Source organism: Macaca nemestrina, chromosome 15 (genome assembly GCF_043159975.1).
Source record: "Macaca nemestrina isolate mMacNem1 chromosome 15, mMacNem.hap1, whole genome shotgun sequence".
NCBI lineage: Eukaryota > Metazoa > Chordata > Mammalia > Primates > Cercopithecidae > Macaca > Macaca nemestrina.
In genome coordinates, this window is record NC_092139.1 from 32,115,116 (window position 1) to 32,139,848 (window position 24,733).

Genomic DNA, 24,733 nt, shown 5'->3' on the forward strand with positions numbered 1-24,733 from the left:
ACTCGGGAGGCTGAGGCAGGAGAATCGCTTGAACCCGGGAAGCGGAGGTCGCAGTGAGTCACTGCTCTCCAGCCTGGGCAACAGTACAGGCTCCATCTCAAAAAAAAAAAAGTGTGTGTCCAAACAGGGAAAAACCAGACAAGTGGCTATCTGCAGGCTGTTCATGACACCAAAATACACTCAGATGTTTGTCAGTGCATTGGAATAAAATCATGTCATTACCTTTTAGATAAGTAACAGGAAAAAAAAAACCTGGGACCATAAAGATCTGAAAAGATATGACAGTAACTTTAGAGTCTAAAAAACACAAGCACCCAGCCCCTTCCCCTATATCCACTTCAAGAACCCCTTGAAGGGTGTGGCAGCCCCAGGGAGTGGTCAATGGTAATTCAGAGAATGAGGGGCAGCATAGGAGCAGAATCCTAGGCACTGCCATGCCCAATACCTGTGGCCACCTACCCCTTGGCAAAATCAGAGCCTAGGACCCTCTGTCCCCTCCCAAGAGGGCAAAGGAGGTCAATGTTCTGGAAAGAGACCCCCTCAACCTTAGCCCGTCCCTCACAGTGGGCTGCACCTGTGGCTTCAACTAAGAACGTCTTAAATCTTGAGTCTACATATCTACACAGTATTTAGTCATCTTAAGCCTAAACACCCACACAGCAGGGATACTGGTTCAGTCTTTGGGATAGTAATCTTGACTGTGTCATCTAAAATGCCTAACATCTATATCCTGCTACACAGGATTCTACTGCTCAGAAACCACCCAGTTCAAAGCTCTCGAGCAGGCCTCTGTGCAAGGGGGTCGCTGCAGTCCTCTTTGTCACAGCAAACACTGCAATCAAATCAGTCAAGAGGACTGGTTAACTAAATTACCTACTTCCACAATAGGGGGCAAAGAGTGCAGTACTTATTGTTAGACAAAGTTATGTAAAGTGAAAACAAAAAACCTGCATAATACAATATCAATTATTAATGTTTAAGCCATTTACCTCCAGCATTTCTTCTCTAACTCTAAAAATTCATACTCAGAAGGAAGGTTTGGGGTAACTACCTTAAGCCCATGTAACTTTTTTCTTTTTTGAGACAGGTTCGCTCTTGTTTCCCAGGCTGGAGTGCAATGGCGCAATCTCGACTCACTGCAACCTCCACCTCCCGGGTTCAAGCGATTCTCCTGCCTCAACCTCCATAGTAGCTGGGATTACAGGAATGAGCCACCACACCTGGTTAATTTTGCATTTTTAGTAGAGACGGGGTTTCTCCATGTTAGTCAGGCTGGTCTTGAATTCCCGACCTCAGGTGATCCACCCGCCTCAGCCTCCCAAAGTGCTAGGATTACAGGCACGAGCCACCATGCCCGGCAAGCCTATGTAACTTTTATAATCAGAAAACACGTAACTCGCCTAAGAAACACTTATTTGAATTAGTCCATTCAGGTTTCATCAACATAATTATTTGATTATTTGTATATGGTATGAGGTAAGGACCTAATTATTTTTGCCCACAAGTAGAGCCAGACACCTATGAATACATCCCAACTCTACCTCTTATTTGAACTTCCAATATATATGTAGTATGTTTGGAGGCTCAGTTTTCTGTTTGGTATTTATCCTTTGCCATTCTTTTTTTTTTTTTTTTTTTTTTTGTTTTGTTTTGAGATGGAGTCTTGTTCTGTTGCCCAGGCTGGAGTGCAATGGCATGACCTCGGGTCACTGCAACCTCCACCTCCTGGGTTCAAGCGATTCTCCTGCCTCAGCTTCCTTGGGATTACAGGCGCATGCCACCACGCCCGGCTAATTTTTATATCTTTAGTAGAGATGGGGTTTCACCACGCTGGCCAGGCTGGTCTTGAACTCCCGACCTCAGGCAATCCGCCCGCCTCAGCCTCCCAAAGTGCGGGGATTACAAGTGTGAGCCACTGCTCTAGGCCATTGCTACTATTTTTAATCACTAAGACTGCTAGAGCAAGCCTGCAAGCCTTATTGAAAAGTTCTTTTTCTCCCTTTAGTTTGTGGTCTCTCATTTCCTGTTCTCTTCTGCTCTCTAGATTTCTTTAAGGGAGCTTAGTTCTTCTACCCACAGATAAAGGCACAGCATTTTTAGTTGTTTCAACATGGACAGACTTTCAAATAAATTATTTCTATCATAACCAGAAAATAAGTCCTTGTACATTATGTATTGAAAAGATAAAAATTTAAAAAAAAAAAAAAAAGAAAAGAAAAGATAAAAATCACAACACAAAGAAAAGCTAGGCATGTTATATTCATATCAAAAAAAAAAAAGATGCCAGGTACAGTGGCTTATGCCTGTAATCCCAGCAATGTCGGGAAGCCTAGGCAGGAGGATTGCTTGAGCCCAGGAGTTCAAGATCAGCCTAGGCAACAAAGTGAGACCCCAACACTACAAAAAAAAAAAAAAAAAAATTTAGGCTGGGCACAGTGGTTCATGCCTGTAATCCCAGCACTTTGGGAGGCCTAGGTGGGCGGATCACCTGAAGTCAGGAGTTCGAGACCAGCCTGACCAACATGGAGAAACCCCCGTCTCCACTAAAAATACAAAATTAGCCGGGCGTGGTGGCACATGCCTGTAATCCCAGCTACTTGGGAGGCTGAGGTAGGAACATCACTTGAACCCAGGAGGCGGAGGTTGCAGTGAGCCAAGATTACACCATTGCACTCCAGCCTGGGCAACAAAGAGCGAAACTCCGTCTCAAAAAAAAAAAAAAAAATGTAAGGCCAAGTACGGTGTCTCAAGCCTGTAATTCCAGCACTTTGTGAGGCCGAGGTGGGCAGATCGTTTGAGGTCAGGAGTTCGAGACCAGCCTGGCCAACGTGGTGAAACCCCATCTCTATTAAAATAAAAAATACGAAAACTAGGCCGGGCATGGTGGCTTACGCCTATAATCCCATCACTTTGGGAGACCGAGGTAGGCAAATCACCTGAGGTCGGGAGTTGAAGACCAGCCTGATCGACATGGAGAAACCCCGTCTCTACTAAAAAAAATTAGCCGGGCATGGTGGCACATGCCTGTAATCCCAGCTACTTGGGAGACTGAGGCAGGAGAATCACTTGAACCTGGGAGGCAGAGGTTGCAGTAAGCTGAGATCACGCCATTGCACTTCAGCCTGGGCAGCAAGAGCGAAAAACTGTCTCAGAAGAAAAAAGAAAAAAAAAAAAAATCACAAAAAACTAGCCTGATGAGGTGGCGGGCACCTGTAATTCCAGCTACGCAGGAGGCTGATGCAGAAGAATCGTTTGAACCCAGGAGTTGGAGGTTGCAGTGAGCTGAGATCACACCATTGCACTCTAGCCTGAGTGACAAAGCAAGACTGTCTCAAAAAAAAAATTTTTTTTTAATTAACTAGGTATAGTGGTGCACAAGTGCCTGTAGTTGAAGCTACTGGGAAGTGAGGGCTGCGGTGGGAGGACCACTGGAGCATTGGAGTTGAGGTTACAGTGAGCTGTGACTGCAGTACTGAACTCCAGGGACCCTGTCTCAAAAAAATTTTTTAAAAGTAAGAAATAACTGCTAGTGCATGTCACAACACAAATAAGTCTCAAATATCTCACACTAAGTAAAACAACCCAGACTCAAAGGGCTATATAATGTATGGCTCCCACTTGAATCCAGGAGGCGGAAGTTCCAGCGTGCCAGATCATGCCACTGTACTCCAGCCTGGGCGACAGTGAGATGCTGTCTCAAAAATAATAATAATAATAATAATGTATGATTCCATTTATATGACATTCTGGAAAAAGCAGTACTGCAAGGACAGAAAACAAATCTCAAAAAGGAAAAAAGAAATATCAAAATAAGGCCTACAGATAAGGGAACTGCATATATACAAATGGCTTTAAAAGAAGCCCATGATCTAACATAAAAACCACTTTTCAAAAACTGTCCACAATTACCTCGTGGGGGCTCAGATCTGCCCGCCTCAACAGTCAAGAAGCAGGCCTGCAAAACAGTCAGCTGCACCCACAGAAAGCACCAGAGCGTCTTAACCCAGCACATCTTGTGTGTCCTGCCAGTTCTGTGGACTCAGTCAGGTGCCGGCAGAGGTTTTGGAAAATAAATCTGCAACAGTTCTACTCCTTGCTAGTTGTGTGGTCATAGTAACAGTCATATTTAGTACTGAGCAGTTCCCCTAATTCAGCATCCTGCTTACAGCTCAGCATGTAACATCCTAGGGCAACATGAGGACAGATGAGGTTTGCAAATTCACCCAAAGACTTGGGAAAGCCAGTGCCTAAGCTTGAGGCTCTTCCTCAAGTGCCATCGTCAGGTTAGGGCTTCCTTACCCATGGTGCCGAACAACTCCGAGTCAGAGAAAATGGCTTGCCTGGAATATAATGAACACTTAAGTCTTCATCACAACCACCTTTTCACAAAAGAGGGGGTGCCTGTAGCTGGCTCAGTGGGACCCTAGTTAGTGCCTCCCCATTCCCATCTCCAGAGCCTCCTGTATCCATTCAGATATGAGTTCTACTAGGCTTCAGGAAGCCTGATAGTAATTAGGAATCAAAGGCAGACAAGGGACCAGGCACGGTGGCTCACACCTATAATCCCAGCACTTGGGGATTACACTTGAGCCTAGGAATTTGAGACCAGCCTGGGCAACACAGCAAGAGACTCTCCATTAAAAATCACTTTAAAATTAGCTGGGCACAGTGGCTCACACCTGTAATCCCAGCACTTTGAGAAGCTGAGGTGGGTGGATCACCTGAGGTGGGGAATTCGAGACCAGTCTGACCAACATGGAGAAACACCATCTCTACTAAAAAAAAACAAAATTAGCCAGGAATGGTGGTACATGCCTGTAATCCCAGCTACTCAGGATGCCGAGGCAGGAGAATCACTTGAACCTGGCAGGCGGGGGTTGCGGTGAACTGAGATCCCGCCATTGCACTCTAGCCTGGACAACAAGAGCGAAACTCCATCTCCAAAAAAAAAAAAAATTTAAATTAGCCAAGCCTGGTGGCTCTCACCTATAGCTACTCAGGAGGTGACTGAGGTGGGAGGATGGCTCGACCCAGGAGTTCAAGGCTGCAGTGAGCTGTGATTGCACAACTGCACTCCAGCCTAAGCAACACAGTGAGCCATGTTGCCATGCTGCCAGGGCCCATCACTGTACTGGCTGCAGGGAACACCCTACAAACGCATCAGTACTTCTGCAGGAGAGTTAGACCCTTGACTCCCAAGTCCCCTCCCTCAGCCTGCTGCTCCGGAGACAACCACTCTTCTTCAGCCACACAGGCTGAGGCTCTGGACAAGAACACAAGACAGCTGGGCGCAGAGGCTCACACCTGTAGTCCCAGCACTTTGGGAGACCGAGGCAGGACTGCTTGAGCCCAGGGGTTTGAGACCAGCTGGGGCAACATAGTGAGACTTTAATGTTTCTACAAAAAAATTTTAAAATTAGATGGGCATGGGCTGGGTGCCGTGGCTCACGCCTGTAATCCCAGCACTTTGGGAGGCCGAGGGTGGATAACGAGGTCAGGAGATTGAGACCATCCTGGCTACGGTGAAACCCTATCTCTACTAAAAACACAAAAAGTTAGCTGGGCATGGTGGCAGGGGCCTGTAGTCCCAGCTACTCAGTAGGCTGAGGCAGGAGAATGGCGTGAACCCAGGAGGTGAAGCTTGCAGTGAGCTGAGATCGTGACACTATACTCCAGCCTGGGCAACAGACTCTGTCTCAAAAAAAAAAAAAAAAAAATTAGATGGGCATGGTGGCACGTGGCTAAGGTCCCAGCTACTCAGGAGACTGAAGTGGGAGGATCCTGGAATAAGCCCAGGGGTTCAAGGCTGCAGTGAGCTATGATCGCACCACTGCACTCCAGCCTGGGTGACAATGCAAGAATTGTCTCAAAAGAAATAATTAAAAAAAAAAAAAAAAAACACAAGAGGTTACAGACTGGGACAAGTGGAGGAACAGATGCCAGACTGAGACCTCGCCAGTCCCCTGGCCCTGTAGCCAGACCTCCAGGGCAAGGTACTGGAAAACAGAGTATCCCTTAATATTGGAGGGAACACGAGGGAACACTAAACCCTGCAATATTCTCAGGCAGATAAATGATGTTGTAGCCATAAAACAAGACAAAGACACCATTAAAAATTGAATTTGGGCCAGGCACGGTGGCTCACGCCTACAATCCCAGCTCTATGGGAGGGAGGCTGAGGTGGGCAGTTCACCTGAGGTCAGGAGTTCGAGACCAGCCTGACCAACATGGAGAAACCCCGTCTCTACTAAAAAAAATAAAAAATTAGCCGGGCGTGGTGGCGCACGCCTATAGTCCCAGTTACTTGGGAGGCTGATGCAGGAGTATCACTTGAACCCAGGAGGTGGAAGTTGCAGTGAGCCAAGATCACGCCATTGCACTCCAGCCTGGGCGACAAGAGTGAAACTCCATCTCAAAAAATAAAAATAATAAAATAAAAATTGAATTTGGGTGTGTTGGCTCATGTCCATAATCCCAGCACTTTGGGAGGCTGAGGAAGATTGATTGCTTGAGCCCAGGAGACTAGCTTGGGCAATGAGGTGAAACCCCATCTTTACAAAACATACAAAAATTGGCCAGGCATGGTGGCACATGCCTGTAGTCCCAGCTACTCGGGAGGTTGAAGCATAAGAATTGCTTGAACCCAGGAGACAGAGGTTGCAGTGAGCCGAAATCGTGCCACTGTGCTCCAGCCTGGGCAACAGAGCGAGTCTGTCTCAAAATATAAATAAATAAGTAAATAAAAAATAAACTAGAGCAGAGGTCATACCTGTACTATTTTGTTTGAAAGAATGAAAATATCTGAGTGAAAAGTGACTTAGAGGCCATATATGGTAGCTCACACCTGTAATCCCAAGCCTTCGGAAGGCTGAGACAGAAGGATCCTAGAACACAGGCTTTCAAGGCTAGCCTTGGCAACATAACAAGACCACGTCCTTATAAAAAAAAAATGTAAGCATATCTATATATGTGTGTGTGTGTGTGTATATACATATACATATACATATACACACACACACACACACAATTTTTTTTTTGCTTTTTTTTTTTTTTTTTTTTTGAGACAGGGTCTTGCTCTGTCACCCAGGCTGGAGAACAGTGGCAGGATCTCGGCTCACTGCAACCTCCGCCTCCTAGGTTCAAGCAATTCTCGTGCCTCAGCCTCCGAGTAGCAAGGATTACAGGCACGCACAACCACGCCTGGCTACTTTTTGTATTTTTTGTAGAGTCACGGTTTCGCCATGTTGGCCAGGCTGGTCTTGAACTCCTGGCCTTAAGTGATCCGCCAGCCTCAGTCTCCCAGTGTGCTGGGATTATGGGTGAGGCACCACACCCTGCCTAAATATATATATATATTTTAAAAGCATGGCTGGGCCCAGTGGCTCACGCCTGTAATCTACGTGGCGACCATCCTGGTGAACACAGTGAAACCCTGTGTCAAAAAAAAAAAAAAAAAAAAAAAAAAAAAACCTGTGTCTACTTAAAATACAAAAAAAATAGCCAGGCGTGGTGGCAGGCACCTGTAGTCCCAGGACTCGGGAGGCTGAGGCAGGAGAATGGCGTAAACCCGGGAGGCGGAGCTTGCAGTGAGTGGAGTTCGTGCCACTGCACTCCAGTCTGGGCGACAGAGTAAGGCTCGTATCAAAAAAAAAAAAAAAATTAAAAAATGTAAATAAGTAAATAAATAAAAAGCAGCCGGGTGTAACAGCTCACACCTGTAATCCCAACATTTTGGGAAGCCGAAAAGGGTGAATCACTTGAGGTCAGGAGTTTGAGACCAGCCTTGCCTACATGATGAAACCCCATTTCAACTGAAAATACAAAAACTAGCCAGGCGTGGTGGTGTGCGCCTGTAATTCCAGCTACTCGGAAGATTGAGGCAGGAGAATGGCTTGAACCCGGGAGGCGGAGGTTGCAGTGGGCCAAGATCATAACACTGTACTCCAGCCTAGGTGGCAACGTGAGACTGGCTCAAAAATAAAAAGAGAGAAAGAAAATGCTCACCACCAAGATGTAATCTTCCTGTATCTTCCAGAGCCTCAGTTCTATCACCTGTAAAAGGGTCCCAGTGAGAATATGAGCCCCCCCAACAAAAGGGGAGATATGTCTGCTCAGTCTCTGTTTACAAAGAGAGTGGCCTGCACATGAAATGAAATCCACACTTCACCAGTCCTGGTCCACCATGAAACTGGAAATCATTCTGAAAATTCATGATTTAAAAGAAAAAAACTCCACTCAATTAGTAGTATGTGCCTGAGCTAAGGACTGGTGCTTGGGGGAGACAGCACAACCTTGTACTTCTGAAAAATTTCACATTTAGCTGAAACTGGAAAAGGCGTCTGAGTCTGGAGGTGAGGCAGCTGGCATGACTTGGTCTAGGAAAAGGAATCCCAAGGTAAGTTTTCCCTTTAGAACTCGCCCAAGCCCCACTGGAAGCAGGTCCATGGGGCTGCAATAATGAGGGAGGACAGGCGCCTCTGGATCACAGGCCCCACGTGGCTGGAGGAAGGGAAGGAAGCAGCCTCCCCAACCCCACCTCCCTTGCTCCTCCCTTAGACCCCTGCAGCTCCCAGATACCGTCTTCCCCTCCCCCCATCCTCTGCAAGGGGTGGGGGTTATGTCTACAACTTTAAGAGCAGGATGCCACTGGCCCCGGCCCTTGTCCCTTTGTCTCAGCACTCTCCACCCCAATGGCAAAAGGTAAAGGATCTCACTTAGTTCTGCAATTACACCTTTGCAGTAGGCCCCCATGCTTGGCCGGGAGGGCTTTAAAAACGGCCCCAACCCATAAAACAAAACTAAGACTCCCTTCAAAAGGGAACAAAGGCGGTTCTTCCTGCCAACTCCTTAATCGTGGACAATGATTGGGAAAAGCTTTCAGAGTTGAGAAAGAAACTGACCACCTTCGTGAAGCCAGGAAAAGGAGAGGCTGGCAGGGGTGCCTTTCTCCATCCCCAAATCTCAGGAATGGCCACCCTAAAACGAGAGGCTATTGGTTATTAAGTACAGACATCAACACTCATCATGTGCTGACCCTACACAGGCACTATCCCACTGTGTCTTTACCCAGGCCCAATGTGGTAGAGGCTATTACACATAAACATCTGAGGAAGATCAAGGGCTGAAAAGGTTAATTCACGCATAAGACTGGTTTCATCCTTACACAACCCTATCAGTAGGACTGTTGCTAATTCAGATGTAATAATGAAGGCACGGAGAGCAATGAACTTGGTGAGACAGAGTTTAAACACATGCTGAAGAACTAAGACTTATGCTTCCCTAGGGAAGGAAGCTTGCTTAGCCTGTGTGCTAGCTAGTGATTCCAACAATGGCAAACATGTATTGAGTGCTTACTGTATACCAACCCTATAAACTAAGTACCATCATCTCAACTCTGGAAAAATCAAGTCCGCACCTGGCGTTTCCAAAGTGGGTTAACAAGAAGTCCCAGCAGGCCTGGTAGAGGAGATAATAGCTGTCTCCCAAAAACTGCCCCCCATTCGCCAAAACCCACCGCATCCAGAACTCAGGAGGCAGCTCAAAGTTCATACTCTGTCCTTAATTCCCTTTAAACACTTCCCAGCTTCGGGGGAGGGTGGAAACACGGGGGCCCAGCGAGCCTCTCTCCTAGACCAGGGAGAAAAAGGGAGCAGGGAAGGCTGGAGGCTCTGGCAAGAACTAGGCTCAGAACTCCATCCACAGGTGAGATCCTCCAGCGGGGAGCCAGGGCCCAAGGGCAGCGCAGTCTTACAGCTTGTTAGGTCTTTCTCTGCTTCCACTTGCTCCCCGGTAAAGTGGGGCTCAATAACCCCTCCCCATGCAACCACGAGCCGGGAAGCTTATCTTCCAGGAGCTTGTGCTAGAGGTTTTGTGGCCTCAGTGTGCGAGTCTGGGAAGTGGGGCCAGCCGCACCCAGGAGATAGGCTAAGAATGGAATGTAAGACCCCAGGGTAGGCGGCGTGGCCGGGGCAGGGAGGTGCAGTCCCTCCGGCCGGCTCCTCCCGAGCCAGATGTGCACAGGGAGAGGGCGCCCCGCTGCGCCCCGCGCTTGGTGGCTCAGCTCGGGAGCACCCCGGGAGGTCGCCCTCTGCCTCCATCCCCTACACGCGTGCACACCCCAGCCCGCCCGAGTCTAAGCCCACACTCACGAGCTCTTTCCTAAAGCTGGGGTCGGGGGAAGGGACAGCGCCTCGCCTGAAGCCCCACATCCCAGTTGCAAGGGGCGGACGCCCACCTGCATGGCAGAAACCCCTCCTCACCACCTCCGCTCCTTAACTTATCCCAAGGCCGAGGCCAAGTGAGTACACCCCCTGCCCATGAGCAAAGCCCCTGTTCATGCTCTCGACGGACACCTCCTCCCCCTCGAGTCTGGACCCCGGGAAGCCAGCGTGTCCCCCTCCCTGAAAGCAAGCTTCTCTCCTCTTCGGGCTCCTGGAGGCAGCAGACGCGTCCCTTCCTCTCGTATCTCCGGTCCCGTCAGATGTATGTCCCCCGCGTCCCACCCGCGGACCCCGTTCCACCCCAAGCAGGGTCCGTGGGCGTTTCCTCACCCCGCCAACCCAGCCCGGCGGGAGCCCCTCCTCGGGAGGTCCTGGAGAGGTTCTCTCCCCGGCAGCTTAGGAAGCCCCCCGCCGTCCCCTCCCCTAGCAGCCCTCGAAGCCGGCGGCTGCCGAGCCTCCCCGGGGCCCCGGGGCGCTCACCTGCCGCAGGGCTGGCTCGGGCGCGGCTGGGCGGCGGAGCCGCGGGTCGGGGCTAGCTGGCGGGAGGCCGGCGGGCGGCCGTGCAGGGCGCTGGGCTAGCGAATCTCCGGCGCCGATCGCCGAGCTAGGTTTACTTGGGCCACTTAACCCCAGCGCTGCCGGCCGGGCGCGGCCGCCCGCTCGCCCGACCGCCAGGTAGCCGGTCCTGTCCGTCGGGGGGCGCTCGGAGCGTCCACGCGGGCTGCGGCCGCGGAGCCGGGAGCGGCTGTTGCGAGGAAGCGGCGCGGGCCGGACGGGGCAGCGGGAGTGGGTGGGGAGGGGGCGGTGCCGACTCCCCTTGTAGCCCCGGCCCGGCCCTCGCCCCGCCCCCGCCCAGGGGCGCCCCCGCCGCAGCCACTCAGATCTCGGCCCGGGCGCGGGGGGACCGGGGGGCGGGGACGAGGGAAATTTGAAATCGCTCGGAGCCTCCCCTCCGCCCCTCTCTGCGGGCTCCGCCCCCTGGCCCCCTGCCCCCGCCAACCCCGGGCCAGTAAAATCACCCTGGGGGACCCTAAGCGGGAGGGGTGGGGTCAGACGTCCAAAACCAGACTCCTTCTGGAGCCTCTTTTCCCGGGCTCCCTTCAACCCGAAAGGAGACACGCACAGGCCTGGAGGCGGGGGCTCAGAGAGGGCAGGGCCCCCACTTCGTCACACAGCACCAGAGTCTCCGCTTTAACCCCCACCTCCAGCCGCAGTGCCACCGGGGCGCCGCGGTGCCCCTGCCTGTCATCCTGCTTTGGACCCTCTGCCTCGCCCTTCCTCCCTTCCTTCCACCCAGCCCGGCCTCTGTCAGCCATCTTGAAGGGAGGGGAGGACAGGGGAGGGGAAAGAAGACCAGCGGGTCTCTGGCTACCTGGGTTCCAGACCCTGCAGGCATGGACAGACTGAGGGAGAAGCAGCCTTCAGCAGGTCTCCCCACCTCTGCCCTGAGATGACCGTTGAACCACTGGAAAACAGCGCTTCCTAAAATTTATCTGACCTGGGACTTACATATTTGCTTGTTTACCTTCTTGTGGTCTGTCTTCACGCAGTAAACTAAGGACAGGATCTCAGTAGATGCTCAATAAATATGTGTTGAATGAATGAATGAACAAATGAATGATCTATATCGCCTACAAGCCCCCATAGGAGCCTCCCCTGCCTACCCTTCAAGGAATCTACTACCTTAACCCCTCTCTGTCTTCACTCCAACTTCTCTGCTGCTCCTCAATACACCAAGCGTTTCCTTGTGATGGTAGCTTTGACCTCACTGTTCCCTACAACTGGACATTCCTTGCCCAGATCGTTGCAGGACCAGATTCTCACCCCTCAGTTTTCTCCCACAAGGTCACTTTCTGGAGAGGCTTTTACCGATTACTCCACATGAAGTCTTCCCTGTCCATCACTCCTATCCTATTTCATTCTGTTCCTAGCACTTACCGCGATCTGAAACATGAAGTCTTCCCTGTCCATCACTCCTATCCTATTTCATTCTGTTCCTAGCACTTACCGCGATCTGAAATTGTTTTACATATCTGTTTTCCTGTTTACATCCCCCTACACACACACACACACACACACACACACACACACACACACACACACAGACACCATGGGAGCAGAAACCACATCTGTGTGCTATAGTGGATGGGGGATGCATTAGAAAGGAGCTCAATACAAGTTTGTTGAATGAATGGGCATGGGTTTCCTGCCTTCTGGGCTCTGGCTGCCTTACTCCACAGCTTTCTCCCTGTATCTCTTACCAGGTGAGTAAATGAGTGAAGGGTTAATTCTTTGGATGCTGCAAAAGTGTCTATACTTACTGGATCTCATTCTACCTAAGAGCTTGGGGAGAGGCTAGGGAGATACCAGAGAGAAATGGGCTCAGTTCAGCGCCCTGCCTGGCCCCCAGCAGGGCCTCTTGTGAATGAACAGCAGGACTCCTTGGCTTTCTGGCACAAACATACAAATTGGTGTCCAGTCCATTGGTGCAGGAAGAACGGGGTCTCTGGAGAGAGGGCCTGTAGCTTGCCTCCACCATCTGGGGCATATCTTTTTTTTTTTTTTTTGAGACAGAGTCTCGATCTATCACCCAGGCTGGAGTGCAATGGTGAAATGGCACGATCTCCACTCACTGAAACCTCTGCCTCCCGGGTTCAATCTCCTGCCTCAGCCTCCCAAGTAGCTTGGATTACAGGTGCCCGCCACTACGCCTGGCTAACTTTTTGTATTTTTAGTAGAGACGGGGTTTCACCATGTTGGCCAGGCTGGTCTTGAACTCCTGACCTTGTGATTCGCCTGCCTCAGGCTCCCGAAGTGCTGGGATTACAGGCGTGAGCCACCATGCCCAGCCTGGGGCATATCATTATGGGAAAGAAAACATCATACATAAACTGGTCTGAAGCTGGGCATGGTGGCTCACGCCTGTAATCCCAGCACTTCAGGAGGCTGAGGCAGGCGAATCACAACGTCAGGAGTTCGAGACCAGCCTGGCCAACATGGTGAAACCCCGTCTCTACTAAAAATACAAAAAATTAGCAGGGCCTAGTGGCGGGCGCCTGTAATCTCAGCTACTTGGGAGGCTGAGGCAGGAGAATAGCTTGAACCTGGGATGCAGAGGTTGCAGTGAGCCGAATCACTCCACTGCACTCCAGCCTGGGCAACAGAGCAAGACTCCATTTCAAAAAAATAAAAATTAAAATTAAAATTAAAAATTAAAAAAAGGTCTATGGGGAGGGTTCCTGGGCCTTTGTGTCTGAACCCTAACCTAGGAACCCACAGCTAAACTCTGTGTCCTGAATTCTGGCAGAGGATGCCTGTGCCACCACCAGGAACCCCGGGGAGGCCTGGTTCAGATGCCAAAGGGCTGGATTTTCTTTTTTTTTTTTTTTTTTTGAGACGGAGTCTCGCTCTGTCGCCCAGGCTGGAGTACAGTGGCCGGATCTCAGCTCACTGCAAGCTCCGCCTCCCAGGTTCACGCCATTCTCCTGCCTCAGCCTCCCGAGTAGCTGGGACTACAGGCGCCCGCCACCTCGCCCGGCTAATTTTTTTGTATTTTTTAGTAGAGACGGGGTTTCACTGTGCTAGCCAGGATGGTCTCGATCTCCTGACCTCGTGATCCGCCCGTCTCGGCCTCCCAAAGTGCTGGGATTACAGGCGTGAGCCACCGCACCCAGCCAAAGGGCTGGATTTTCTTGGACCACCTAAACCCAGGAAGAAAAAGTAGAAGGTTGGGTGAGCAGGTGGTCTCAGTCATTTGGGAAGAAGCACGAATGTTGGGAGAATGGGTAGAAAAATGGCCTGATATCTCCCCAGGGCACAGAACTTCTTTACAATTTTTTAATTTTTTTTTTGATACAGAGTCTGCCACCCAGGCTGGACTGCAGTGGTGTTATCTCAGCTCACTGCAACTTCCGCCTCCCAGGTTCAAGCAATTCTCCTGCCTCAGCCTCCTGAGTAGCTGGGATTACAGGCATGTGCCACCACACCTGGCTAATTTTCATGTGTGTTTTTGTTTGTTTTTTGTTTTTAACTAGAGACAGGTTTTCATCATGTTGGCCAGGCTGGTCTGGAACTCCTGACCTCATGATCCACCTGCCTTTATCTCCCAAAGTGATGGGATTACAGGCCACTGCCATCCAGCCTTTCTTTACAGTTTTTAAAGTGCATTGATCAAATTCACCATCTCATCTAAGCCTCGCTGCCACCCATGAGGATGTGAGGCAAGGAGAACTGGGGGCCCATTTCAGATGAGACTGAGGCCCAGAGAAGGAAGGGATTACACAGAGTGAGTCAGCTGTGTGATCAAACCTTGACTGAGCACCTACTGTGTGGTCACCTTGCAGTGTTTACTTAAAATTGTATTTTAGCAGATCATAATTATTATAATCATGAAGGTGAGGAATATTCATTAAGGGGATACAAATTCTGTGATTACAGACCATTTGTTTCATCACCTAAAGCAACAACACATAGATAAGAGAGTGTCCTTGCTCTTAGGAAATGAACACTGAATTATTTAGAAGAGGCAGCTGGGCATGGTGACTCATGCCTCTAATTCCAGAACTTTGAGAGGCCAAGGCAGGAGGACCCTTTGAGTTAAGTTCAAAAGCAGCCTGGGCAACAAAGTGTTGCCCATCTTTACTAAAGATCAAAAAAATTAGCCAGGCATGGTAGCCTGTGCCTGTAGTCCCAGCTACTCGGGAGACTAAGGTGGGAGGATCCCTTGAGCCTGGAAGATCAAGGCTACAACTGAGCCATGATCCTGCCACTGCACTACAGCCTGGGCGACAGAGCAAGACCCTGTCTCGAAGAAAAACAAAAACAAAAACAAAAAAGGCACAATGTCACCAATTGACCCTTAAATAATTCAGAAAAATAATATATATATGTATCAGTCAGGGAGATTGTTAAAGCAAAGAGGACAAAATATGAACCAAATAGGGAATATGGTTTAAAAGACATTCAGGAGTTCCTTGAACTAGTCTTACAACTCTTCTATAAATTAGAGATTATATTAAATAAAAATTTATTCTTCAAAAAATTAAGGGTCAGGCACAGTGACTCCTGCCTGGAATCCTAGCACTTTGAGAGGCCAAGGTGGGAGTATCACTTGAGCCCAAAAGTTTGAGACCAGCCTGGACAACACAGTGTGACCCCATCTCTAAAATAAAATAACATTGTAAAGAAAAGCCACGTGTACATATCTACATCCTAGACACTCTTTTTTTTTTTTTTTTTGAGACGGAGTCTCACGCTGTTGCCCAGGCTGGAGTGCAGTGGCGCGATCTCGGCTCACTGCAAGCTCCGCCTCCCGGGTTCCCGCCATTCTCCTGCCTCAGCCTCCTGAGTAGCTGGGACTACAGGCGCCTGCCACCGCGCCCGGCTAATTTTTTGTATTTTTAGTAGAGACGGGGTTTCACTGTGGTCTCGATCTCCTGACCTTGTGATCCGCCCGCCTCGGCCTCCCAAAGTGCTGGGATTACAGGCTTGAGCCACCGTGCCCGGCCTCATCCTAGACACTCTTATGCTAATAAATCAACACACTGATGGGCTGACACCCATGTTATAGTTAACTTACATTTCTGTTAAATTATACTATCACCTTTCAGTTCTTAGAGCAGCTACAGGTTTTTAATAACAAATATAGAGTGCTTAGCACAGTGCCTGCTGCATAATAGACACTTACTGTATGGTAGAAATTTTTGTGAGCATGCGTTATTACCTATTTATGCCACAATTTCTTCATCTTTATTTTTATTTTATTTTATTTTATTTTTTTGAGAAGAAGTATCACTCTGTTGCCCAGGCTGGAATGTAGTGGTGCGATCTTGGCTCACTGCAACCTCTGCCTCCCAGGTTCAAGCGATTCTTCCTCCTCAGCCTCCCATGTAGCTAGAATTGCAGGCGCCAGCCATCATACCGGACTAATTTTCGTCTTTTTAGTGGAGACGGGGTTTCACCATGTTGGCCAGGCTGGTCTCGAACTCCTGACCCTAAATGATCCTCCCGCCTCAGACTACCTCAGCACATCTTTAAATGGAGATAATTTTACCTACTTCCTAGGATTGTCCTGAGAATTATGAGTTAATACATGTAAGGCATTTTGAACAGTGCCTACCACATGGGAAATACCATAAAAATGCTTGTTAAATAATATATATAATAATTATTATTTTTTTTTTTTTTGAGATGGAGTTTTGCTCTTGTTGCCCAGGCTGGAGTGCAATGGTGCAATCTCAGTTCGCTGCAACCTCTGCCTCCCGGGTTCAAGCGATTCTCCTGCCTCAGCCTCTTGAGCAGCTGGGATTACCGGCATGTGCCACCATGCCTGGCTAATTTTACATTATTATTATTATTTTTTTTAGTAGAGGTGGGATTTCTCCATGTTGGCCAGGCTAGTCTCAGACTCCCGATTTCAGGTGATCTGCCTGCTTCGGCCTCCCAAAGTGTTGGGATTATAAGCGTGGGCCACCGCACCTGGCCTATATTATTATTATTAATGAGTATATGCTGCACTGCTTTCCTGGCTGCCTCAGCTCTTGGCAGGTGCAGGGATAAATGTTCTCCTTCCATCCTCAGTGTCTGCCAAATAGTCCTGTCTGTCCCTGGGTCTCCCAGCCTCTCAGGCAAGCCCAGTCCACCTCTAGTGTCTAGTATCTACTGCCCCTCCTTACAGTCAAGGAAAATGAGGTTCAGAAAAGTGAAGTGGTTTGCCTGAGGGCTACAGCTGGCAGAGCTAGGACTAGATCCTCCACCCCCATCTCCCTGTGACCCCCACTCTGTGTGTGCTATGCTAAGGAGTTCGAGCCTCAAGCATCTCCCTTGTCTAATTGGAATAATAATAATAATAATAGCCATGCCTACTTCCCAGAATGACTGTGGGGATTCGCACAGCCCATGTATGTGAAAGAACCCCATTGTAAGGTATTCAGTCCTAATGGTAGTGCCATTAGAGGCCACGTTCATTTGCAAAGTGGGTTCCTCACCTTTCATTTTCAACAGGAACAGCCAGACTCCTTTTCTCCTTTTTTTAAACCCCAAAATGGGTCATTGAAATATTTTCCTTAAATGTACCTGGCTAGACAAGTACACAGAGCCTGGCCAGGTCATATTCATTATTTATTAGTATTATTATTATTGAGAGTGTTGCTCTGTCACCCAGGCTGGCCTGCAGTGGCGCAATCTCAGCTCACTGCAACTCCGCCTCCCAGGTTCAAGCGATTCTCCTGCCTCAGCCTCCCAAGTAGCTAGGACTACAGGCACCTGCCACCATTCCCGGCTAATTTTTGTATTTTTCAGTAGAGACGAGATTTCCCCATGTTGGCCCTGGCTGGATCCACGCACCTCGGCCTCCCAAAGTGCTGGGATTAGAGGCGTGAGCCACCGCACCCAGCCATTCATTAGTTATTATTAAATAAGCAATTTCATAATAGCTACTGACAGCCTACCATGTGCTCAGGCACTTGAGCTAAACATTTTATGTGTATTACACTTTGACTCTCACAGCACCCTTATGAAGTAAGAAGGAGTCTAATCTCCATTTCACACACGGGAAAAACAAGGCCCAAAGGGGATTGGGATGGAGGGAGGTCATCCATCTCTCTCTATCCCCTGCAGAACCAGCACGGAATTTCCTTCCCTGTTTCTGTCATTGGTGGAGGAGGGGTGTGCATATTTCTTTAATTTTTTTTGAGATGGAGTTACGCTTTTGTTGCCCAGACTGGAGTGCAATGGCATGATCTCAGCTCACCTCAACCTCCACCTCCCAGGTTCAAGTGATTCTCCTGCCTCAGTCTCCCAAGTAGCTGGGATTACAGGCATGCACCACCAAGCCCGGCTAATTTTGAATTTTTAGCAGAGACAGCATTTCTCTATGTTGGTCTGGCTGGTCTCAAACTCCCGACCTCAGGTGATCCGCCCGCCTTGGCCTCCCAAAGTGTTGGGATTTTAGGCGTGAGCCACCGCACCTGGCCAGTCTGTGCACATTTATTGAATTATTGAATTCACTGAGCTCTGTGCCAGGCACTGTGGTAAGGAATAAAGCTGAGAAGAAAAACACAAAGTCCTTTTACTGCCCTCCCAGAGCTTACAACTAGGTAGGGGAAACAGACATTCATCAAATTTATCTCACAAATAGTTGTAAGATTACAGTTGTACTTTTTTTTCTGAGACAGAATCTCATTCTGTCCCCTAGGCTGGAGTGCAGTGGTTTGGTCTTGGCTCACCGTAACCTCTGCCTCCCGGGTTCAAGTGATTCTCCTGCCTCAGCCTCCCGAGTAGCTGGGATTGCAGACATGTCACCACTCCTGGCTAATTTTCTATTTTTAGTAGAGATGGGGTTTCTCCATGTTGATCAGGCTGGGCCAAACTCCTGACCTTGTGATCCTCCCGCCTCGGCCTCCCAAAGTGCTGGGATTACAGGCGTGAGCCACCACGCCCGGCCTACAATGGTATTAAATGCTATGATGAGAACAGGGTATTATAAAATGAAAATTAATTAGGTCATGGGGCCTGAGAAAACTTTACTGAAGAAGTAAGTCACGTTTTGGGAGGCCGAGGCGGCAGATCACTTGAGGTCAGGAGTTCAAGACAAGCCTAGCCAACATGGTGAAACCCTGTCTCTACAAAAATACAAAAATTAGCTGGGCATGACAGTGGGTGCCTGTAATCCTAGTTACTTGGGAGGCTGAAGTGGGAGAATTGCTTGAACTTGGGAAGCAGAGGTTGCAGTGAGCCAAGATTGTGCCACTGCACTCCAGCCTGGGCGACAGCAAAATGCCATCTCAAAAAAAAAAAAAAAAAATTAGCAGGACATGGTGGCATGCTCCTGTAATCCCCGCTGAGGCAGGAGAATCACTTGAACCTGGGAGGCAGAGTTTGCAGTGAGCCAAGATCCTGCCACTGCACTCCAGCCTGGGTGACAGAGTGAGACAGTCTCAAAAAAAAAAAAAAAGAAAGAAAGAAAAGAAAAAGAAAAGAAGTAATGCTCATGCAGAGATATGACGGGATGCAGTGGTTAAGTAAGCAGCAGGCTAAGGGGTGAGGGAAATGTGTTCTGGGATTTGGGAACAGCACTTGCTCTGGTCCTGAGGCACAAGGAGCATGGCTTGGACAAGGAATGGAGGGGAGGCCTATGTGACTAGAGCACACCGCTGGAGAGGAAGGCAGACTCTGGTGAAGAAGACAGGAATCAGAGCATCCACACCTTCAGCAATTGGAGTCTTTGCAGGGTTTTCAGTGACATGATCAGGTCAGAGTAAAATGATCAGGCCAGAGCCACCATGCCTGGCACAGTGGTAGTTAGTAGAAGACCAGATGCCAGGCATGGTGGCTCAGGCCTGTAATCCTAGAACTCTGGGAAGCCGAGCGGGAATATAATTTGAGCCCAGGAGTTCAAGAACAGCCTGAGCAACATAGTGAGACCTCATCAGAAAAAAAGAAGAAGAAGAAGAAAACAGGAAATCCCTCCTTCATTCTGCAACAGTCTCTATGTCTGTGGATACTGTTTTATCCCCGTTTCTCCAGACAAGACATCAAATGAATGAAAGCTTGTTAGTTATCATAGTAGTAGCTATTATTATTGGATGCTGCACAGTGGCCCTCGTGAGAAGAGGATTCACTGCAAATCAAAGTCTGTGATTTGTCTTTGTGGCTTTTGACGTGGGGTCCAGAACTGAATCCACTGATTTCTTTTTCCATCCTGGCCCTTGAAAGAGATGCCATGCCTCACTCTGTTGAACATCACCTGTTTTTGCCCCTTGGAGAATACCCCATAGCCCGCTCCGAATTTGATGTTGTTCATGAAATGAAGTAACATTGACTTTATTTTGTTGTTGTTGTGTGTATTTTATTTATTTATTTATTTATTTATTTATTTATTTATTTATTTTTGAGACGAAGTCTCACTGTATAGCCCAGGCTGGAGTGCAGTGGCGCGATCTCGGCTCACTGCAACCTCCACCTCCTGGGTTCAAGCGATTCTCCTGCCTCAGCCTCCTGAGTAGCTGGGATTACAGGTGCCCACCACCACACCTCGCTAATTTTTGTATTTTTTAGTAGAGACGGGGTTTCACCATGTTGACCAGGCTGGTCTTGAACTCCTGACCTCAGGTGATCTGCCTGCCTCAGCCTCCCAAAGTGCTGGGAATATAGGCATGAGCCACTGCGCTTGGTCACATTGACTTTAATTCATTCACACTTTGAGCTTCCTGAGAGCAGGGACCACATCTACCCCCACATTAGGTAATAAGTAAATGTTTGTTTCCCTGAAACCCTGACTCATCATTATCTCACCCCTCACCCTCAGACAAAACAGCAAGTTTTCCTGGACCTGGGTTCCTTTATTTTTGGAAGCTCAGGCTTGACTTCTGAGGAGGATAAGATGGTTAAGGTGAAAAGATCAGCGGCCTAGGTTCTGTTCTCATTCTCCTATTAACCTGCTGTGTGACCTCAGACAGGTGTCTTCCCTTCTCTGGGCATCTGCTTCCTTCACTGTCAAATGGGGCAGATAGTATAGCATGGAATGAAGCCCAAAACCTTAGTGTCATTCTTGACTCATCTCTCTGCTTCCTGGATTCTACTTCCTGGATTTGCTCTGGGTCCAGACTCAGCCTGCTCTATCGTTTTGAGATAAACATAGAGGGGATGGGTTCTTCTTGTCCAAACCTGTTCTTATCTCCTCTGGTCAGGGCCCTCAGCCTCCAAGCTTCACGAAGTCCATATACACAGCATGCTGATAACCCTGGCTGCAGGCCAGGAAATGATTACCGAGTTATGCTGACCTGCAGAGTAGAGGGAGAAGGTAGGGGTGACATGCCCAAGACCCCAGGGCTTCCCCCTCAATCGCTCCTTTCCTAAGGCCGGACAGAGGCTAACTACTCAGTCGGCTTACCTTCCCTCCACCAGATGGGTTTATCTGCATTACACTTGTTGACAGCCCCCTACTCTCCTTCCTAGCATTTTTCTCCTTTGCAATGTCTTTCAGTGACTCTTCATATAAGGTAAGCCTCCCTCATTAGATTCTGAGCAACGTAAATGCAGACCAGTCATCTATCTTATTCACTGCTGTGTCCCTGACACCAAACACAGGGCCTGGCACATAGTAGATGCTCAAAAAATACCTACTACTGGAATGAAAGAAGAGACTCCTCCATCTTTCAGATGATGAAAATAGTCCAGAAAAGAAAGTTCTAGAGGTCATTCCCCCAAGATTACACCCCAGATTGTGTTCTCAGCACCCAGCAGTGATATGCATTGCTGGCCTAAAGCAGGGCAGGCCAGGCATTCACTTTATAATGGTTCTGCAGAGAAAAACAAAGCGGGACAATAGAGATCCAGGCCTCATTTTCTCAGGCAAAGTGATTCCTACCATGAATTTGAAATGAGGGGTGAGATTCCCAAAAGGTAGAGACATTATCACCCACACCCTCAAAGTAGGAACTGCCAAAGAGCTCTTTAAAAAGCAAATTTCTGGAGGGGCAGCTTAAATGTCCACTGGAGCTTAGGCCAGAGGGTCTTAAAAAGGCTTAAACTCTACCCCAGAAATCCTGCTATTGGAAGGAAGATTTTTGAACTGGTAAACAAGTTCATCACCATGTCCTAGATAGAAATTGGAGAACTGGAACTGTCCTGTAAGTCCAACAAGAGAAATTGATCTACATTAATTTACTGTGTAAGGATGAAAAACTAGAAGTGAAATTAACTCATCTCCCTCTGGTTTCCAGCATGCTCAGAGCCAATTTAGAAATTAATCAGTAATCTCTACATTACCACATGCGTTGGCTCATTTTTTCCCTGAACCATTTTATCCACTTTTACCTTGAGTACTTTGAACATGTATTTAAGAACAAAGACATTTTCTCATAACCAAATTACATTTATCAAGTTCAGGAAATTGAACATTGATACAATATTATTATCTAATCTACAGTGGGTGTTCGGACTTCAATTGTCACAATAATGTATTTTTTTTTAAATTGTGGCTTTAATAAAATTTACCTTTTTAACTATTTCTTCTTATTTCTTTGAGGACAAGGTCTCACTATGTTGCCCAGGCCTAGAACTCCTAGACTCGAGGGATCCTCCTGCTTCAGCCTATCAGATAGCTGGGACTGCAGGCAAGAGCCACCATGCCTACCTCCCATCTTAACTATTTCTAAGTGCAGAGTTCAGTAGTGTTAAGTAGGTTTATTTTGTGCCAATGATGTCTTTTGTAGCAATTGTTGACCTCCATCCAGAATTACACATTGCATTGTTATCTTGTCTTTTTTAGTTTATTTTAATCTAGGGCAATTCTCCAGCCTTCCTTTGTCAATGACTTTCATGACATGGATGTCAAGAGTCTAGGTCAACTGTATTTTTACATTTTTGTTATGTGTGTTTTTTTTTTTTTTTTTTTTGAGACGGAATTTCACTCTTGTTGCCCAGGCTGGAGTGCAATGGCATGATCTCAGCTCACTGCCACCTCTGCCTCCCGGGTTCAAGAGATTCTCCTTCCTTAGCCTCCCCAGTAGGTGGGATTACAGGCGCCCGCCACCACGACAGGATAATATTTGTACTTTTAGTACAGATGGGGTTTCACTGTGTGGCCAGGCTGGTCTTTAACTCCTGACCTCAGAAGATCTGCCAACCTCAGCCTCCCAAAGTGCTGAGATTACAGGCGTGTACCACTGTGCCCGGCCCAATTTTTCTCTCTCTTTTTTTTAACCTCAAAATGTTCCTAGTATTTTCTTCTAGTTTTTGGTAGAAAGAGGATCTAGAGCTTGTCCTTTCTGTTAAAATTGTCCCTTGGGCAACATGGGCGATCCTTGCTGCCATGGAAATGTTCTGCATCTTGACTGTATCAATGACAATATCCTGGTGATGACACTGTGGGATCTGTGCATCGAGGGAAACCGGGTAAAGGCTACAAGGAATGTCTCTGTATTATTTCTTAAAACTGTATGTGAATCTACGATGATCTCAAAATTAAAAGTTTAATTTTTAAAAAAATGCCCTTTGGCATTTCAGAGTGCGAAGGGTTAGACCTTTTTCCTAGGGAAAACCTGGCCCCTTGGTGAAACTCCCAGCAGGAATCCTCCCCGCCTGAGAAACTACTTCTTAATGAACTTCTTTCACTTGCAGGGGCGGGGGAGGGGAAAGGGAGTGAGTACTTCGTCGCCCTCCACAGGGACATTTTAAAGTGAATGAAGGGAGCAGGGTCCCTCATTAACGCTGAAATGGGGGCAGGTGGTTCTCTAGAAGAGCGGCCTGGCTCTGGCCTGCATTTCCTGCTACAAAGTTATCGCATTAAAGGTAATCACTGCTCCTTCCTTCCTCTAAGATTGGATTGTGAAGGAGAACATTGGAAAGACTTTTTTATCTATTGCCTTTGTTAGCTACAAAGTTCTTAATGAGAAAGAAAAGTCAGAAAAATCTAAATAGGCAACCACAAGGATTAGTTACGGGCATTTTATTCTTGCTCTGTAGAATATTATGCAGCATTTTTGGATGATGTTTAGGTAGCATTTTATCATTGAAGGCAAAAATGAGATTTGAGATCTGGAGGCTACTTCTAGAGGACTTGGATGTCTCCTCCTTGGGATGTAGGGGATATGGGTTGGAAGATGGGCAGGGCCCGGACCCGGAGCCTCATCAGGGAACTTCACCAGGTGCCTATTCAGGCAGAAATGCTAATTTCTGGGTGTTTTCAGAGAGATGGTTCATGGTTAATGGTTTTGTTTCTGCTTACCTTGAAAAGTCATCCGTCCTTGTTATATTAAAAAAAAAATTGATACATAATATTTGTACATAGTTATGGGGTACACAGGATATTTTGTTACTTTCATAGAACGTGTAATAATCAAGTCAGGAAATTTAGGGTATCCATCACCTGAAGTATTTATCATTTCTTTTCTTCCTCTTTTGTTTTTTTACTGAGACGGAGTCTCACTCTGTCACCCAGGCTGGAGTGCAGTGGCGCAATCTCAGCTGACAGGAACCCCTGCCTCCTGGGTTCAAGCAATTCTCCTGCCTCAGCCTCCTGAGTAGCTAGGATTACAGGTGCCCGCCAGCACGCCTGGCTAATTTTTGTATTTTTAGTAAAGACGGTTTTTCACCATGTTGACCAGGCTGGTCTTGAACTCCTGACCTCAGGTGGCCTCCCAAAGTGCTGGGATTACAGGCATGAGCCACCGCACCCGGCCTTTTTTTTTTTTTTTTTTTTTTTTTGAGACGGAGTCTCGCTGTGTCTCCCAGGCTGGAGTGCAGTGGTGTGATCTCGGCTCACTGCAAGCTCCGCCTCCTGGGTTCACGCCATTCTCCCGCCTCAGCCTCCCAAGTAGCTGAGACTACAGGCGCCCGCCACCACGCCCGGCTAGTTTTTTGTATTTTTAGTAGAGACGGGGTTTCACCATGTTAGCCAGGATAGTCTCGATCTCCTGACCTCGTGATCCACCCGCCTCGGCCTCCCAAAGTGCTGGGATTACAGGCTTGAGCCATCGCGCCCGGCCCTTTTTTTTTTTTTTTTTTCTTGA

At 48.1% G+C, this 24,733-nt stretch overlaps 1 protein-coding gene across 7 annotated transcripts in view; it reads right to left on the reverse strand.

The window, feature by feature from the left end:
- LOC105496193 (DNA methyltransferase 3 beta) overlaps positions 1 to 11,347 on the reverse strand; it is a 48,880-nt gene extending 37,533 nt beyond the window's left edge. For 3 of the 7 annotated variants that reach the window (XM_011766376.2, XM_011766370.3, XM_071079511.1), the window contains exon 1: positions 10,701 to 11,346. The gene's annotated coding sequence lies outside the window, so the exon portion shown is untranslated. Of the gene's footprint in view, positions 1 to 10,700 lie in introns of all 7 variants that reach the window. The other 4 variants (XM_011766367.2, XM_011766372.2, XM_071079512.1 and 1 more) reach the window with 4 other exon arrangements.
- Between the last annotated feature and the right edge of the window lie 13,386 nt (positions 11,348 to 24,733).